We start from the raw sequence: 19,168 nt of genomic DNA, 5'->3' as shown, positions 1-19,168 counted from the left end.
TCATAAATTTATGAAGAGATGGTTATATCATTCATATTAGCTTAAACACAGTGTAATGCAAAGAGAGTTTTGATGACAACCATTGGGTTTAAGTGCTGCTAACCATGGTTATAAAAAAGACTTATCTCTGAGTTATTTTAATGGAGGCAGTCCAAAGCACTGGGGTCAACTAACTTTGCTCCTCAAACATTGCTAGGAGGTGAATACACAAATTATTGCAACATTTCTTAACTTTCCCCTGGGGGTTTCAGTGAAATCAATTAAATTGTAATTAGAAAGACAGAGTGATAGGATAAAAATTGTCTCCTTTTATATACACATATGAAAAAAATATTGCCTTTCCCAAGAAAGAAAAGAAAAAGCAGAGCTACAACTGAAGGTACCATCATGTTTTCATTATCACTATATTATTTCTCCAACAGGTTATGCTGTAACATGCTGTGGATAAAATCTCTTCATTTGTGTTCTTCTTGCTTTTCTGAGTGATTTCTTTATCCTATCATCTGGAACGACAGGCTGCTATTACCAAAGCTGTGTATCCTAAGAGTCAGTAGCAGGATTGAATTTCCTTTTTTTCATTATTTTTGGTAGAACATACAGACCTACGGGTAAGCTATCTGTACTATGTGTCTTAAAATTCTTACCAAGCTTCCTTAAGGTGAAAAGAAGGTAATTAATCTGTCATTCCAGACAGTGTATTGTTCTTTCACAATATTTAAAAGCATTTTTCATTGGGATAAAATTTTATCACAGATAGAACTAGAACAAAAAAAAAAAAGCATCTCTAATCAAAAGCTGCTATAGTACATAAGATACATACTGAGTTTTCAGAAATTCCAAGACTTAACACCAAAAGCAACAACAAACAAAACCCCAATATTTTTGCCTACTAATTTGTCATTGTTATTTCTGCATTTAGTTATGAATTTCTGAAAATTCTATCATATGGCTAACTTGTCCCCATGAACTTTATTCTAGTGATAAACAAAAACTATTGAACAAAAAGATTTAAATATGCACTGATTTTTACAGTGTGTAATACTTTTGCTAATATATTGATTTCTTAGATTTCCCAGAAGCACACAAAAAGCATTCTCGATCATTCTATTTACAAGTTGTGCTTTTGAACTTGTCACTAAATATGAAGTCCTCACCTAGAATATATCCTATTTAAGGGTTTGGGAAAGAGTCTCTTAAAACAGATCCTCATCTTTGTCTTCTATGTTCTAAGATGTGCCTTGAATATTGTCAGGCAGCCCTGAAAATAAAAATTTATGCAACAGTACCCTGGGGTACATGGAAGGAAAATGGAAAGAGTACTCTTGGGCCTCCCCTGGTGGTGCAGAGGTTGAGCGCTGGGCTGCGAAGCTGCCCACAGCCTCTGCAGTGCTAGTTAGATCCCCAGTCACCAGCAAGGGTCCCACATGACAGACCTCTCCTGCCACGCCCCCTGCTCCCCTCAGCAATGTATTTCATCAGTCTGCCTGTTCTGTTCCCTGCTCTGCCTCTGGTGAATTCTCTCACCCTCCTGTGCTTCTAACTGTACCCAGTGCATGTAAAAATAAATAAATAAATCTTTAAAAAAAAGGAGAGAGAGTATTTAAAAAAAAAAAGAGTACTCTTATTTGCTATTGTAGCAACACCTTAATGAACTATTATATGATGGGAACCTACAGGAGAAGTGAAGTCCAACTCATACTTTCTTAGGTCCTATCTCACTGCTATAAATATAAGGCCTGATTTGTCAGGCCCAGCAGATATTGTGGAAACAATCTGGAATAAATACACATCAGCAAGAAGTAAAGCATAAGCCTGTTGGAGCAGGATCACATGAGAAAGAGGGTAAAAATACCAAGCAATGAAATGGAGGCAGCCTATAGCAGACGTATTTGTAGTTCTTTTCACTTTAATACAGGGCTTTTGAACAATACATTCAAATGGTAGTCTAGATATCTGGCTTTTTTCAAACTTAATACTTGGCCCACCAGTGGATGTTAAATCAAAAGAGATGAGGGTTCTGTTAAATCTTATTTATCATCCCCATGTGTGAGAAAAGGATTAGCAAGCAGTTGGCTTATTTAAAAAACTCCACACCTTCTTGTAGCATTTTCATAAATAAAATCATTACTTTGGAAAATAGAGAACAAAGAAATACATCAGTAAAGAAAATGAAATAAATTTATGTCATTCTATACTTCAGTTATTTTTTTTTCCAAGTTGATGTTAAATGGTAAATTGATGGCTGAAACAGAATAGTTTACCAGTAAATAATAATTAATATTTTCAAGTTAGAAAATATTTATGCTTTAACAAATAGGCTACTTCACCTTAAAATCTGAAGATAGTTCATGCTTTTCTATTACAGTCACTGAGATTCGTGTGCTGCACAATATGGTATAACACTTCTTGCCTTTTTTGAAGTAATATTGCTACAGAGCTGCTCAAATAAGTGAATGCTCCCATTTTAAATACACAGGAAGAAAAACAATCATCAGCAATATCCCCCAATCCTATTCCACACTTGCAAAGTACTGATTATAGGTTTTCAAAGCCTCACCTATATTTATGATATTGTAAACGCCTTTATTTCAGCATCTGGTATTTATTCCTTACCCACCCACACCAGTTTCCATTAAAATGCCAGGCAATACATGTTTTTATTGCCTGGGTCTACTCCCTTCCACATAGTTGTTCACTAACAGAAAGAAGATAAAATTCATGAAGGAAGAATCTTACTTACAACTGGCTCAGAAAAGGATACTATACTTTGCAGGCAATATTCTGCTTTGATTCATCTACAGCATCCTTTTATATCCCTTAGGAGACTTTAATTTCAAAAAGCAGTTTCGGGTTCACTGCAAACCTGAAGATACAGAGATTTCCCATATAACAGCATCTCTTATTTGCAAAAATTGAGTTTAATATTTAGAAAGTTGAACAGTACTAGATTAGATTCATTTAAAATTTTTTGCTAGGAAGGGGGCTATAATTTCACTAAAGTTACTGCTTCTCCCATTTCATATTCAATTTGACACTGTGGTAGATCAGGAAGATCAAAATTGTAGGATGACCCACTCTACCATTACCTCATTATTTACTCCAAAAATGATTTTCTCCATAAGAAAGGAAAGTAACAAGGAATTGGCAATCAAATTAATTTCCATTATGACTTTAGCTACCTCATTTCTTCAGAATGGTGCTCCTAGTAATGAGTACTACAAAGAAAATCCAGTGGCTATTTGGCAAACTTTTTCAAATCAGAAATCCACTGAAGCCCACTGCTGGTCATACCATCAGCACTCACAACTGCTGAATGAATTGAATCTCATCCAAAATGTCAATAATCACACTTAAATGTGCATATATCACTACTCAGCATGAGAGATAAACAGTATTTCATTTTATGAGGAATAAGATGGGCTGCAAGAAATGAGCCTAATATTCTCCAAAAAACATTTTATTAACACTTTTCAGCTATTTGCTTTTCACTTGGCAAACATGAAACATCTTTAGTACAGAATTCTACTTAGAGCAAATTGCTAGTAATTTGTTCTACTGAGTTTCAGTAAAATGAACTCTGCATCTGAATGTTAAATGTTAGTGATTTACATACTAGAACAACTACAAAAGGAGAAACTAAAGAAAAACAAAAACATATCATTTTTTAAACAAACAAAGGAAGAAAGGAAAATTATCTTTAATTTTTAAGTAGTTCTTAATGCCATCTCCACAGAGTTCCCTTAAAAGATGCCTTTTAAAAAGAATACAGTGGAGTTTCAGAAAAGCAGTAATTCTATCATATTGAGTCAATACCTCTTCAGCAGCAGAGTGTACACTAATGTTTGAGTTCTACAAAGTACTACTTTCTCCTCCAACCCTCCCCCAAAACCTCAACTCTACTAGGAGAATAACAGCAAACGCAATTCCACTTTAAGGTCAATAATCAAAGGAAGATGCTTGGGTAAAGAAACCAAGAGGACAGTGAATTTGTAACTGGGAAATCAGAAAAAAAATCACCAGATGGTGAAACATTTGTAATATTTAGAAGGATGGGCCATAGTTAGACAAGAGAGACAGAAGAGGCACAGAAGTTTGATAGCACAGGACATATCCCTAAACTAATTCTTGAATCTTTACCAAGGATTGGCCAACATGAAATGCAAAGCATGACAAAAGTCTTTTCCAGGACTCTTGTCCTGGAAAACAATACACTTTCAAGCAGAGACTCATGTTCATTGAAAATTTTATTATTTACAGTTATTCAAAACTAACATAAGCCTGAATTCAGACTGGTACTATAATAAGCAAAAATTTCACAGAATGGTACATTTAAGTTAGGTAGGTTTCAAAATTTTTTTCCATATAACCACAGCTTGTACACCACATAGAAAACATATGCCTGTCATTTTCAAGAAAGATGAGTGAGATAGAGGACAAATTCAGCTCCAAGGTCAGATAATCTGTTAACTTGACTTAAGATAAAACTGTTCTCAGAGATGACATGCTCCAGTGACTTGTGTAGATTATTTTGTGTGATAAATTTTAATCAAACAGCTATAGCTTTCTACCAAGATATATAATAATGGGATATGAGAGATCAATTTAGGATAGAATGTTTTGAGGATTTTTTTTTTTCCTTGCAGGGGGCTGGTTGGGAGACGATACAAGGTCAGATTTTAAATGAACTCATACCTCACAGAAGGTATCCTTACAGGCAATATCTTCAGAAACATAAGAAAAAGTAGGTTGTAAAATGAGGTAGGGATATAGAATAGCAATCAAGAGATCAGGCCAGAAAGAAGCAATAGTGCTGGGTTATGGTAATTACAAATCTTTGTTGCCTGTGTACACAATTTTAGTAATAGCTAATATTATTCATACAAAGTCATGTGGTGAAACTTAACTCCTATGCCACCAGGGAGGCCCCTATTCATACAAAGTCATGTATGACTTTCTTGTTATAAGGGCAGGTGCCTTGGTCATATCAAAAATATCCTTATAAGAAACATAGTACTTTGTCATGCTGAATAGTCACTGCTGTATTCTTAATAGGACATCTTCATTAAGTAAGTTTTTATGTTGCCACCAGGTCAGACAATTTAAAATATGCATAATGTTTTAAAGTACGATGTGTATCCTCTAGAGTGAAATTTTTTTTTAAGATTTATTTATTTATACAAGAACTGGGGTACAGGCCAGATGCGTCGGGGGTGGTGGGGGTGAGAGATTCACCAGAGACAGAGTGCAGTACAGAACAGACAGACGGACGAAATACACTGCTGAGGGGAGCAATGGGCGAGACAGGAGAGATCTGCCATGCCATATGGAATTCTCACCTGCTGGCCGGGATCAAACCCACAGTGCAAAGGCTGTGGACAGCTTCACAGTGCGGTGCTCAATCGCCTGCACCACCTGGGAGGCCCCTAGAGTGAAAATTCTTAATCAGGAGCACCCATCAAAAGGAGTCTGTTTGAATGCACAGAGTTCTGTTCCCTGAAATTTAGATGTAAAACCTGGAGTGAGGCCTAAGAATGCATATTCAGGAAATGACCACTGAGTCTCCCTGATGCATATCAGAGCAAGGACAACCACATAAACAACAACTACAAAACACATGAGCATTTTGGTCAGAGAGTCACAGACTCAGGATTTAGTCTCATTTCTTATTAAACAGGTCTTCCTAACCAAGTTCATAAAATCTCTGAAGACAACAGTGCCCTAACTGTAAAGCATGAGTAATGGTACCTACCCTTTCTTGATCACAGATCAAAGGAGATCTATTAATTATCTATTTCTGTGGAACAAGTTACCACAAAACTTGGCAACTTTAAGCAGCAAACATCTATTATCTCATAGTTTCTGTTGGTCAGAAATCCAGGCATACCTTAGCTAGGTGCCTCTGGATCAATCTCTTGCAAAAGGTAGCAATTAAAGTGTTAACTGTGACTGTGGCTTCACCTAAGGATCAACTGGGCAAATATTCACTGCCAAGTTCACTTACATGGCTATTGTCAAACCTCAGGTCTTCATTAGCTGTTCATTGACATGATGGTCCCTTCACGGAACAACTTAGAACACGCCAGCTGGCCTCGATGAGAGTGAGTCAGTGAGACATTAGGAGAGGGAGAACATGACAGAGGCAGCAATCTTTTTGTAATGTAGTTTCGGAAGTAATATCCTATTGTTTTTTGACATGGTCTGTCAATTAGCAGCAAGTCACCAATTCCAGTCCACACAAAGGAAAGAGATTACACAGGGCATAAATACTACAAAGTGGGATTATTGGGAGCCTTTTAGATGCTGCATACCACATCTGTATGATGTTCTAAAGAATGAAAGATCTATGTATGGAAGCATGCTATAAACAACAAGGAAAATTAAGGCAGGATTTGAGTTATGAAAATCTACTTTATGGATAACATTCTGGGAATCTGCTAAGAAGTGTCACCACCTCCTCACTTGCCTCAGAAGTGTGACACTACAGCAGTATTTCACCATCTTTTTTTTTCAGTCTGACACATCTGTGAACTTGTTAGTCAAAAAAGGAAGAACAGGAGAGTGAGCAAATGAGGGAACTCATGACCCACCAAGTAACACTCTGTAACAATTCACACTTTCATACTTATTATGGGAGGCAGTATTACAATGGCTATAAGCAGTACAGGGGCATACATAAAAAAGTTATGAGCTAGATAAAACTGTTTCACAGATTGTTTTTTCCTACAATGTTGTTTATCAGCTCAACTTGGTAATAATGTCCTAATGAAAATGCACGTGGTTAGTCTAGTGGTTTGAAAACATGGCCTTAGCATTCTTGACACTTCTTATCTAGAACTGAGGTCCATATCGCCTCCTCTTCCCCTAGGTAAGGGCTTGTGATGGCTTTGACCTATAGAAAATCACCACATGACTTTTGAGGCTAAGAATAACCAGTTGCCATCTGGTGCTCACAAGACACCCATTCTTGGAATCCAACCACCAGACCACAAGGAAGCCCAGACTAGCCCACATGGAGAGAACACATTCAACCCAACTCCTGTAACTTCTGTTTGTTTCAACTCTGGCCCCTATTTGTGAGCAACCCTAGGAGAGTGCCCATTTCTAGAACTTCCCAGTCTACCCCTTACTGGATTCTGACTCTGAAACCATGAAAGGTAACTTAAAGAAATGATATTTGTTAATCTAAGCTAGAGCTATGAGGGGAATACATGACCAAGAGATAATTGGAATAGACAGTGAGTCACCAGACACTGACAACAAGGTCATGTATAAATGAAGAGAATATATTAGATGAAAACATTTTCAAAACATATAAGACTGTTGCACAACAAATTTGAGTCACTGTCTTCAGAAAAGCCTTTGATAAACACTACTGCAACTGTAAAATATTTACAGATAGTACGGCTATGACTAAAAAGCAATCCTAAGTAAATAGGACAGTAAACTGTTCCAAATCATGAAAATACAGTATTTCTATGGTCTATCTGGTCTATAACAATGTCTCAGAACAACAACTGAAAAACAAATGTGGTCAGTAACTGCCTCCTCTTGTCATGACGCCATTACGAACCATCTAGCATTATCCATTCCCCTCAGCACCTGCACTCCCTCCCTTACCCTCTCCCTTTCATTTACGAATTGCACTGTTCTTTGTATCTTCTAATTCCTTTTTAATTCATTATATTTATTCAAATTTTCTTCTCCTTCCTTCCCTTTTTTCTTGTCTTTCAGAAAATACTTTTCATTCACAATTTTAAGGTACCACCTTCTGTACCCTCCTGTTCCTGTCCACTCTAGTTTTGATCCACCAAATAGATTTAGTGTCCTTCACATTACAAACATCTTGGTCTTTATAATTTAGAAGTATTTTACATATATATATATATATATATATATAAAGTTTATCAATATTTAAAAAAAAAGATTTATTTATTTTTATAAAAGAACTGAGGTACAGGCCAGATACGCAGGAGGGTGAGAGGATTCACCGGGGACAGAGTGGGGAACAGAACAGGCAGACTGAAGAAATACACTGCTGAGGGGAGCAGTAGGCTAGACAGGAGAGGTCTGCTTTGCCATGTGGGATTCTCGCCGGCCGGCCGGCTGGGATCAAACCCGCGCTGCAGAGGCTGCGGACAGCTTCACAGTGCAGTGCTCAACCGTCTGTGCCACCAGGGAGGCCCAAAATTTATCAATCTTGATTATAAAAAACCTATGGCAACATCTAATACTAATCCTCTTCACTTAGAGAATTTTCAAAGACATTGCCTATGCTCAATATTTCCCAGTTTTTACTACCTACTTAGTCTTTAAAACACATTGCAGCTTGACTTTATTTTTTATTTATATATATATATATATTTTACATCATTTTTCATTTTTAAACAATGTTTGCTTCCCCCCACTCTCAGGGGTAGTCCCCATAGAGTTTCCTTCACCATGTACCTGTGGCACCATCACCACAGTCCCCTGTGCTCCTCCCTCCCTCCCCCGATCCCTCTCCTTCCTCCTCCCCTGCAGGATGTCCTGGTTTACAAATGTCTGTTTGTTTTGTTTTGTTTCGTATTGTTATTATTTTTTTCCCCTGATGTCTTATTTGGTTCCCCTATATTCCACCTATAAGTGAAACCATCCAATATTTTTCTTTTTCCTTCTGACTTATTTCACTGAGCATAATTCCTTCTAGCTCCATCCATGTTGTGCAGCCTGACTTTAAATGTATAACACTTTTGAAACTATTCCCTCAAATGTCACTAAGCAATGGCCATTTCTCAGCACCCTCCTTCACTGACCTCACTGTCATACCTGATGTGCTTAATAAATCTCTCCTTCTTGAAATTCTATTTTTCACTTTCAAAAGAACAGTGTTCTCTGGCTCTCTAGAGAGAGAAATAAACTCCAGACATTTTTTTCTCTATTCTCTTCTAAGCAAATATCTATTCTCCAAAACACAAATATTTTCCACCCACTCCCATCTATATAACATTCCTGGTGAATTAAATCAGGAAGTCTACATATTCCAACTTGAAACATGCACACATGTGTACTTCAGTCTCCCTTTGTTAACTTGTCCAGTCTGAGGTCTGAACGCTAACAGAGTTTAATGTTTCACACAAGGCAAGGATTTCTTAATAAGAAAATGCTTTATATAAAGGACATGTAAATAACAAGAATATCAGAAATCATCTTAGCACTAGGGAGAACAATTCTCAATTCACTAAACTCAGGCTTGAGAACTCCTATGTTAATACTGTTATCATTAAGCACACGTAGTTGCTGCTCCCACAAATACTGACTTCTGAGAAATAGCTCCTCAGATGCCATATGTCAAGTACCATCACTGCATCACTTATGAGACACATTATGTATTTATTTGCTTATAGTCTCATTTTCCTTATAGGAGAGTAGAGAATTTGTTCTGTGCATGGCTATGTCCCCAGAATAAGGAAAAACATTCACTCAAAGTAAGCAAATTATAAGTATTTGTTGCAAAATGAATAATTTTTTGAATTTAATATTTTTAAAAATATGCTTGTTTGTTTCTCACACAATAGGATTTTTTCCACTCAGGTACAGTCCTAGTTTTCCCATCACCAAAGTGCCCACCACACCAAAGTCTTCTCCCCACCTGTTCTCTACTCTCCCTCTCCTGACCCCTCCTGAGTGTCTCAGACATATGGTCTGCTTTCAAGGGTCAGTCTTACACTTTCTCTTTGTTTGATCCTTTGTTTGGTTTCTCTAGATTACACATATAAGTGAAACCATCTGATATTTATCTTTCTCCTTCTGGCTCATTTCACTTAGAATAATCCCTTCCAGGGGAGAAATCAAATACCATTCAAAAATTAACAATGATGTGAAAAAATAAAATAAATAATAATAATAATAATAATCCCTTCCAATTCCACCCATGTTGCCACAAATGGCATGAGTTTATCTTTTATGATTGCCAAGTAATATTACATTGTGTATATATACCATATCTTTTTTTTCCCCTATATACCGTATCTTTTTGATTCACTCATCTGTTCTGGGGCATTTAGGTTGCTTCCATATCTTGGCTATTGCAAATTGTGCTGCTATAAACATAGGAATGCAGGTTTCCTTTTGAATTAGTGCTTTTTGTGTGTACTCTTTGGATAGATACCTAGGAGTGGATTGCTGGGTCATATGGTAGATCCATTCTTAGTCTTTTCAGGAATCTCCACATTTCTTTCTATAAGGGGCTAGATTTAATGAGAAAGTAAATGATTTAATGAAATTATTCTCACTGTTTACGTATAGAAAATGGATGAGATTGCAATGTAAATACAAGAACACTGGGGTGGAAATACCTTTGTCACCATGTGAGCCAATTCAAATATCTATGTAACAGTTGGTTAGTTTTGCAATAAAACTTTCTTTGTAAAAAGCAATGTGATGACTGGATCAAGAAGATGTGGTACATATACCCCATGGAATATTACTCAGCATTCAAAAAAGATAAACACATGCAATTTGCAGCAACATGGATGGCGCTGGAAGGGATCAATGTCAGCGAAATAAGCCAGAAAGAAAAAGAAAAATACCGACCGGATGGTCTCACTCATAGCAGGAATCTAGAAAACTTAAATAAGGGACCAGGAAAAAGAATATAAGAAAGAAAATATCAAAATCGACAAACAACTATGAACCAGAGACACACTATGGGGGGTGGGAGGCGGGGAAAGGAGGGTTTGGGGTCAAAATAAGGGGGTTGCAATTGTATGGGGAATATAAAAAAGAAAATTTAAATTAAAAAAAAAGTAATGTGATTATCAATTCTAATACCACTGTCCTTGGCTTTTGTGTCACTGTACTGTCTCTTGATCTCATTCTTCACCACCCCGCTACCATAATCATGAGTGTCTCCTAAAATTTAGGCAGAGCTCTGTTGCATTTTCTCCTCCACCTTCTCATTTTTTGAATACTGTATGGTTTTGGTAGCCAACACTATGTGTTTTGGGTGAAAGACTCCTTGATCCTCATCTTTTCCCTGATTCTGTTCCTCATAATTTTCGGCTGGACAACCTAGTGTCACCTACTATCACTGAATGTCCAGTTCCTGCCCTTTCTTCTTTGCCCCCTCCCCTGGCACTTTTCAAAGTCTCCATTATTTCCAACGACCTCACCAATCACTTAGTTCTGTAAGTTGGAAACTCTGAAGTTGTCTTTGAGTCCTTTCTCTTCTGCATCACTTATATCCAGTATGTATCATAACATTTTTTGCAACATCTTTATGATCTGACTTTCTGGAAGCTATTCAAATGTAGCCCAGCTGAAAACACTTTTCAAGCAATAGAACAGTATCTGTTGGTTTACCACTGCCTTTAGGCACAGTGCCTGGCACACCATAAACACCTAATAATCCTTCTTGAAAGAATAATTCAATGTGATAAAAATATGTGATGTATCATAAAAACCACAAATTACCTAATAATGGAGCAATGTGTTAGTACATGGGCACATTTATATTATAGCATCATTAAAATAGTACTTTTCGAGTAGATAGTAACAACTTGGAAACTGCTCCCTATTTAAAATAAAATAAAGAGAAACTAAACACAAAAACCATAAATATGTTATCAACCCAATTGTGAAAACCATGAAAAGAAAATAAAAAAATTTAACACTGGTTATCTATGAATGGTGATTTTAAAAAAAAAATCTCCTGCTTTATTTTTAAAAAAATTTTTAAAAGATTTATTTACTTCTGCATACAAGAACTGGGGTACAAGCCAGAGATGCAGGGCTGGTTGGGGGGTGCTGAGAGGATTCACCAGAGACAGAGCAGGGAACAGAACAGGCAGAATGACCAAAACACACTGCTGAAAGGAGCAGTGGGAAAGACAGGAGAGGTCTGCTGCATTATGTGGGCACCTCCCTGGCCTGGTATCGAACTCATGCTGCAGAGGCTTGACAGCTTCGCAGTGCTGTTTAACTTCTTGCGCCACCAGGGAGGCCCTCCTGCCTTATTTTTTTTTTAATAAAAATTTAATATTCTGGGTGCCTCCCTGGTGACACAGGAATTAAAGTCTCAGCGCTATCAAGCTATTGCCAGTCACTGCAGCATGAGTTCAATCCCCAGTCAGGGAGCTACCCACATATAGCACAGCAGACCTCTCCTTGCTACACACATATAGCACAGACTTACCCTCTGCTCCCCCCAGCACTGTGTTTCAGTAGATCTGCCTGTTCTATTCCCCACTCTGACTCTGATGAATCCTCTCACCGCTGACATCTCTGGCCTACATCCCAGTTTTTTGTTTTTTAAAAAAGATTTATTTATTTATTTATACAAGCACTGGGTACAGTTCAAAGACATCTTTACAGACACATCATGCAAAGCAGTGATAATGAAGGCAAAGATAAACAGCTGAGACTACATCAAATTAAAGAGCTTCTGCACAGCAAAAGAGACAATAACAAAAACAAAGAGAAACCCCACCAACTGGGAGAACATTTTTGCACACAACACTAATGATAAAGGACTGATCACAAAAATCTGCAAAGAGCTGATGAGATTCAACAACAACAAAGAAAATAATCCAGTCAAAAAATGGGCAGAAGAGCTAAAAAGAAACTTCTCTGAAGAGGAAATGCAAATGGCCAACAGGCATATGAAAAAATGTTCAACATCACTTGTAATGCAAATCAAAACTACCATGAGATACCATCTTACACCAGTGAGAATGGCACATATTAAAAAAACTAGCAACAACAAATGTTGGCGAGGATGTGGAGAGAAAGGAACTCTCCTGCACTGTTGGTGGGAGTGCAAACTGGTCCAACCACTATGGAGAGCTGTGTGGAGATTTCTGGACCTACTAAACATAGAGCTTCCATATGATCCAGCAATTCCACTCCTAGGTATTTACCCAAAGGACACAGAAACATCAATTCCAAAGAGCACCTGCACCCCTATGTTTATAGCAGCACTGTTTACAATAGCTAAGCTTTGGAAACAATCCAAATGCCCAAAAATAGATGACTGGATCAAGAAGATGTGGTACATACATACCATGGAATATTACTCAGCATTCAAAAAAGATAAACACATGCAATTTGCAGCAACATGGATGGAGCTGGAAGGGATCATGCTCAGCGAAATAAGCCAGAAAGAAAAAGAAAAATACTGGATGGTCTCACTCATAGCAGGAATCTAGAAAACTTAAATAAGGGACCAGGAAAATGAATAACTATAAGAAAGTGAAAATCAAAATCAACAAAAAACTATGAACCAGAGACACTCTATGGGGGGTGGGAGGCGGGGAGGGGAGGGATTGGGGTCAAAATAAGGGGGTTGCAATTGTATGGGGAATATAAAAATAAAATTTATTTTCAAAAATAAAATAAAATAAAATAAAATTATACCTATTTAGAAAAAAAAAATTGACCAGAGCCAGAGTGGGGAGCAGAACAGGCAGAGGGACCGAAGTACATTGCTGAGGGGAGCAGCGGGCGGCAAGAGAGGTCTGCGTGCCATGTGGGACCCTCACCCGATGGCTGGGGATGAAACTGGTGCTGCAGAGGCTGCGGGCAGCTTTGCAGCCCAGCGCTCAACTGCTGCGCCACAGGGGAGGCCCTACATCCCAGTTCTTGTATGAATAAATAAAAAATAATCTTTAAAACAAAAAATGTTATACTTTAAAAATACTCTTATCTGTCACCATGTGCATAGCTATGCTTGTTGACAAGACCTAAAGGACTCATGTGCAAATTTTTAAAAGGCATTTAGTGCATGATGGGAGGTATTATAATTGAGTTTATTCTGCATTGTTTTTCTAAAATTGTATTTTAATAATTTCAAAATCCTTCAATCCAACCACTTCTCTACTTGTCAGTCTTTATATAGTTGAATTTATCATTATGTCATACTGTATTAATTTTGTTGAAATGCAATTTCAACATTACTATTCTCTTGTTAAAATAATATAGTGTCTCCTTATTTTATAGATTAAACGAGATTAAAGACCTTGACCTATCAAACCCAATCTTGAGAATCCACCCATACAGGACAAACTCCTACTCCACACTTCCCACTCCTATACAAATTACCTGGTGTCCCATCTACCTTATTTCACTTCAAATATTATACTTCCTTTAATGCTTTACAAAATTTTTCTCAGCAATTTTCTCTTTAAACACAAATAGCTTTTATGCAGAATTATATAATATCATGCACTTCAGAATTAAAAAAGGTTACACCGCAAGACATTATTGAAATCATTTAGTTCAATTTCTCCTTTTATGGTGACAGAAACTACCATCCATTGTTTGTTTTGGAAACAAACAAACAAACAAACAAACCCACCTAGGTTTAGGACCTAATATTTAACGCTTAGGATTCAGTATTTTACTAATATAACATCCATTATTATTACTGGATTCCCCATCTGCTGATCAATTATTCATGATGCCATTTTTTTTAAAGATTTATTTATTTATGCATACAAGAACCGGGGTACAGGCCAGAGGTGCGGCGGGTGGGAGGATTCACCAGAGACAGAGTGGGGAGCAGAACAGGCCGACTGAGTAAAATACACTGCTGAGGGGAGCAGCAGGCAAGGCAGGAAAGGTCCGCTGTGCCATGTGGGTAGCTCCCTGGCTGGCAATTGATCTCGCACTGCAGTGGCTGCAGATAGCTTCATAGATTGTGTCTTAATGCCTTTTGCCACCAGGGAGGCCCCATGATGCCATTTTTACAGGTATATCTTGCCTGCCTGAATTGTTATTATATTTTCTGCAGGGCAGACACCACAGCCCACAGCTCCTCTACATGTCCATTTTACTTAGCGCTACGGAGTGAGTACTGAAGAAATACGGTGTTAAAGACCTCAAGCAAATCCAATAATAGTGGTGATGATGCAAATCTGTGATATCAATATTCCATTTTCAAATGCAATTATATGGTAATGACCATCAAAGGCGGAGGTGTCAGCTTCCCTTATAATCTATCTGGCTGCCTCAGTCGATCATGAAATCTCAGGGTAATGGTTCCAGTTAAGATCTTAAGGTAGAAGCAGTCAGAAAGAGAGAATAAGGAGTAGGAATGGATCTGCAGAGTATGTCTCTACATACAATTCACTGCAGAGGCTTAAGGAATGATCTGACTAAAAGGCTGACTAGTAGGAGCTTTCAACATTGCAAGTGACTTTCATATATACACTCATATAAATAAATACATACACACACTTTTAAATTCTGATAGAGAGGAATAGTTGAATAAATGGACCAAACAAATAATGGGCAACAGATCAACAAACAACTGGATGAAATTCCATTGTTAAGTCAGAAGACTGAGGAGACAGGGCAAAGCTACACCCTCCAGGTTATCAATATTCAAAGGCAGAATAACCAGGACAGACCCCAAAAATGGAAGCATGCCAACCCCCCACCCCCATTGTGACTACTGTAAACTGGGCCATGAGCCACACAAACCCAGAAGCATCTGCCAAAGGTCTCAGGCAGCTGTGCAAGCACTCTCTGACATTTGTTCAGCTGTTGTGAAGTGAGGAGATGCATATGCCCAAGGTTCCAACAAGCAAATTTCTTCTTCAGCTCAGAACAATATGATTAGAATACATTTTTTTAATTTATTCCGATTTTATCACCGTGAATATATATTTATCTGGATGAATGCGTCTACTGCTTATTTCCACAACTAATAGAAGTGAACAGAATTCATCATATCACAATAAGAAATGGTAATACAGAGCAAATGAAAATATATTACTCTTTCCACTTAAGAGCAGAGTTCCTGTTTAAAGAGGCAGGTGCCCTTCTCCTGGCAATTCAAAATGTCTTTTTTTAATACCATCTGTCAAAATTCCATCATCTTTCTCCCTTCCTTTCTTGCATATGAGCATCACAATTTCAAGGAAAATGATTTAATGGTGAAATCTCAGATTGTTGCATAGACAGCTCACCTTATTTCTATCAACACAGTTATTATGTTGTAGAAATGAATTCATTGGACTTGTTAAAAATGTGACCTGATTGTTTCTTCCAAAGGAAAGTAAATAAAAAGAAGGAAAAAGAAAAAAATATAAAGACTTTACTGACTGGTCTTTGTTAGCGTTTGCATTTATTATAAAAACTCAGTGTGAGAGTTAATTATATTAGTTATCTTGTATATAAAAAGCTATTAATTTTGTGCTTCAAAGTTATTAGCCACCTTTCTACATACCATTTACAGGCAAATGAATGGACCTAATCCCTATATTAAAACACAAAACAAACCAAATAAGCCCATGTTTCATGACTTTTCAAAATTGATTATCTCCTTGGCAATGCTTTCCTAGAGGCCAGATACACAACTGCCACTTTAAAAAAGAATCTCTGGCAGTTTATATGAGAAGCTTGTTAAAGTGGACTTAATCATACTTTAATAGTCATTTCTTTCCATACCAGATATAAAAGATCTCTTAGAAAAAGCATATTTTCCCAGTGATTCAACCATACTGGGTGAGTTAAACTTCCACCAGTGATAACACAACTCCTGAGAGAATCTGCTTTTGCTTAATGTGACATATAGTGAGCATTTGAAATCTAAACAATTCAGTGGAGGGAATAAAATATTTAAGGTGATAACATTTACTGTCTAAAGAAGTTTGTAGATTCACCTTTTTGGACATCCTTAATTCTGTAGAGTAAAATGCAACACTATTTAATTCTAAAACAGCAGTTTTATACAGATAATGATCTTTATCTCCTGATTATCAAAGGATATTTTACTTGTAAAAAGCATTACATGTGTAAAATAATTTGCAATAAATGAAAGTTACTGCAATCAGTCATGATGTTTATCTGCATTTAAGAGTCTCTGTGCTCTAAGAAAAGTAAACAGCAGCTTAGTGTATCAAGATTCCCAGCAGACATTTACAATGATTTTTTAAAAAAATTATTAAGGTCTAATCATAGAGCAAAGGTCTCTGAATGCCCATATAATTAGGAAACTATTGTCATAAAGTAAAGAAACAATAGCAAAATCTCCACACAGGAAGCAATTCAATAAGACAGTACCTACTTTAGTTTTATTTAGATAGTATTCATATTACAAAAGTATTATATAAAATAAAAACTTTAAGTTATAGTGATAAACTATGCTTTCATGAAACTCATGCTTTAGTTCCACTGCTATAATATATACTCCATTTTATAATTTTTTTCCTTTTAAATCAGTTTTCTGATTTCAAATATAGTAAATAATGATGTTAGCATATAAATATTAGTAATTGGATAAGATTGCACAAATATCAATCAACAGCTATCAGAGAGTGAAGAGTTAAGTGGAATCTAAATTTTTGGAAATTATTCTTAGAGTATAACTAAATGGTATTATTATCATACTTGAGCTTTAAATAAATTAAAAAGGCAGCTATCTGAAGAAGTGTCTGAGCATAAAAAGCTACATGATGCAAATGGTAGCCCATTAAAAATCCTTCCCCTGTCTTATTTCCAATGACACAATATATGAAAAAGTCTACTATATATTTTAAAGAAAAAATTGTGAAAAATTATTTTTTACTTGAAAATACATAGTTGAATGAGAAAAGATAATGTCTTCATAAAAATTGCACATGTATGCTAAGGGGCCATAAATGTGAATAAAGAGATATTATCTATTCTACAATGGGAAAGCTCAATTTTACATTACTTTTCTTAATATAATCTATAGGTTTAATATAATCTCAGTGAAATCTGTGAGAGATTTTCTTGGAAACAAGGAGAAGACAGTGTTTCATGAGTTTGAAAGGATGAAAGTATAAGAATAGCCAATAGTTTTATAAAAATTAAATTCTTATTTAGGAGTTTCAATCATAATAATTATTTTATAGCAACAGTTATATAATTAATGTTATTTATAGTAAGATAAATACAAAGACTCTCTCTGGTGGCACTTGTAATAGTTAAAAACTGTAAATGAGCTATCAATATGGGAACAATTAAGCAAATAATATCTCATTCATCCAATGATACACTCCCTTGTCATTAAGAAAGATGATACATTTTTTGGATTCATTTTCCAATGAGTATAGATTACATATTGCCAAATGAAAAAAGAAAGTTACAAAATTGCATACCAGACATAACTGAATTATTTCAGCTTTTATACTTTTTTTTTAGCTTTTATAGTTTTTGATTTTGGAATATTTCATGATAACAATACATTGTTTTTAAAATCATAAGACATTTGAACATTTTGTGTGGAAATTTATGGGCAGATAATAAGTAAAACTGAAATAAAGTGGATAGAGAAAGCTTATAGGAGAAGAATCCCATAGTAGAAGACACGAAGGTTTCTGTAATGTTATGGACTCTGCTGTGTGTACGTCTGCTGTGAATGTGCATGGATGCCTGGAATATACTACACTGTGTGGAGGAATCACATGAGCTTTCATTTTCTTGTTTCCACTCTCCTTTTCTTATCATTTTATTGTTGGTATAAAGGTGAATACAACAGTGATGGTGTCTCCATTCACATCACTATATCCTACCCTCAGTCCTTGCACTTATGAACATTAATACTGTACTTGCATAACTAAAATGAATGATAATCCAATAAGGACATCTCTTGACTTGGTTCCCATTAAAACTGTCCCAGTGATTTTATATGAGAGTATTACTAAAGAAAGGAAAAGTACAATAATGCAGTTAATTGCTACAATGTATATAGTTTGAATTCTTTTAACAAAACCTTAATTTGCCTACCTCTGATTCCATGCTTTAAATAATAGATTTATATGACTATTATTTGGAAGTTCTACCAAATAAAAACATACGGCACAAAAAATATTTGACAAAATAATATCTTATATTTATGGGGTATTTACTATATGCCAGGCACAGTTCTAAAAGCACTTTAGGTATATTAAGTCAATTATTCCTCGGAGGGAATTAAGCCTATGAAGTGGGTGCTGTTATAATGCCTCATTTCACCCGTGGGAAAATTAAGGCTCAGAGAACTACGAATCTCTTGCCCTAGGTGACAGAATGGGAAATAAACTCAGATCATCTGGCTCTGATGATATTTTGTTACTTTTTGTAGATATATAAATTTAAATATAATATAGAGAATTCCTGTGTACCCCTCCCCAGTTACTCCTCTTTTAAAATTCTACATTATATGGTACAACTAAGGAACAAG

General features: G+C 36.2%; 1 protein-coding gene across 1 annotated transcript in view; it reads right to left on the bottom strand.

The window, feature by feature from the left end:
- The window catches only part of CDK14 (cyclin dependent kinase 14), a 520,730-nt gene that overhangs the window by 138,209 nt on the left and 363,353 nt on the right, over positions 1-19,168 (bottom strand). The gene's annotated exons all lie outside the window — the stretch shown is intronic.

The sequence above is a fragment of the Talpa occidentalis genome, unplaced genomic scaffold (assembly GCF_014898055.3).
Source record: "Talpa occidentalis isolate TD23 unplaced genomic scaffold, MPIMG_talOcc4v2.1, whole genome shotgun sequence".
Lineage (NCBI taxonomy): Eukaryota > Metazoa > Chordata > Mammalia > Eulipotyphla > Talpidae > Talpa > Talpa occidentalis.
This window is presented reverse-complemented; position numbering and strand designations above follow the sequence as displayed.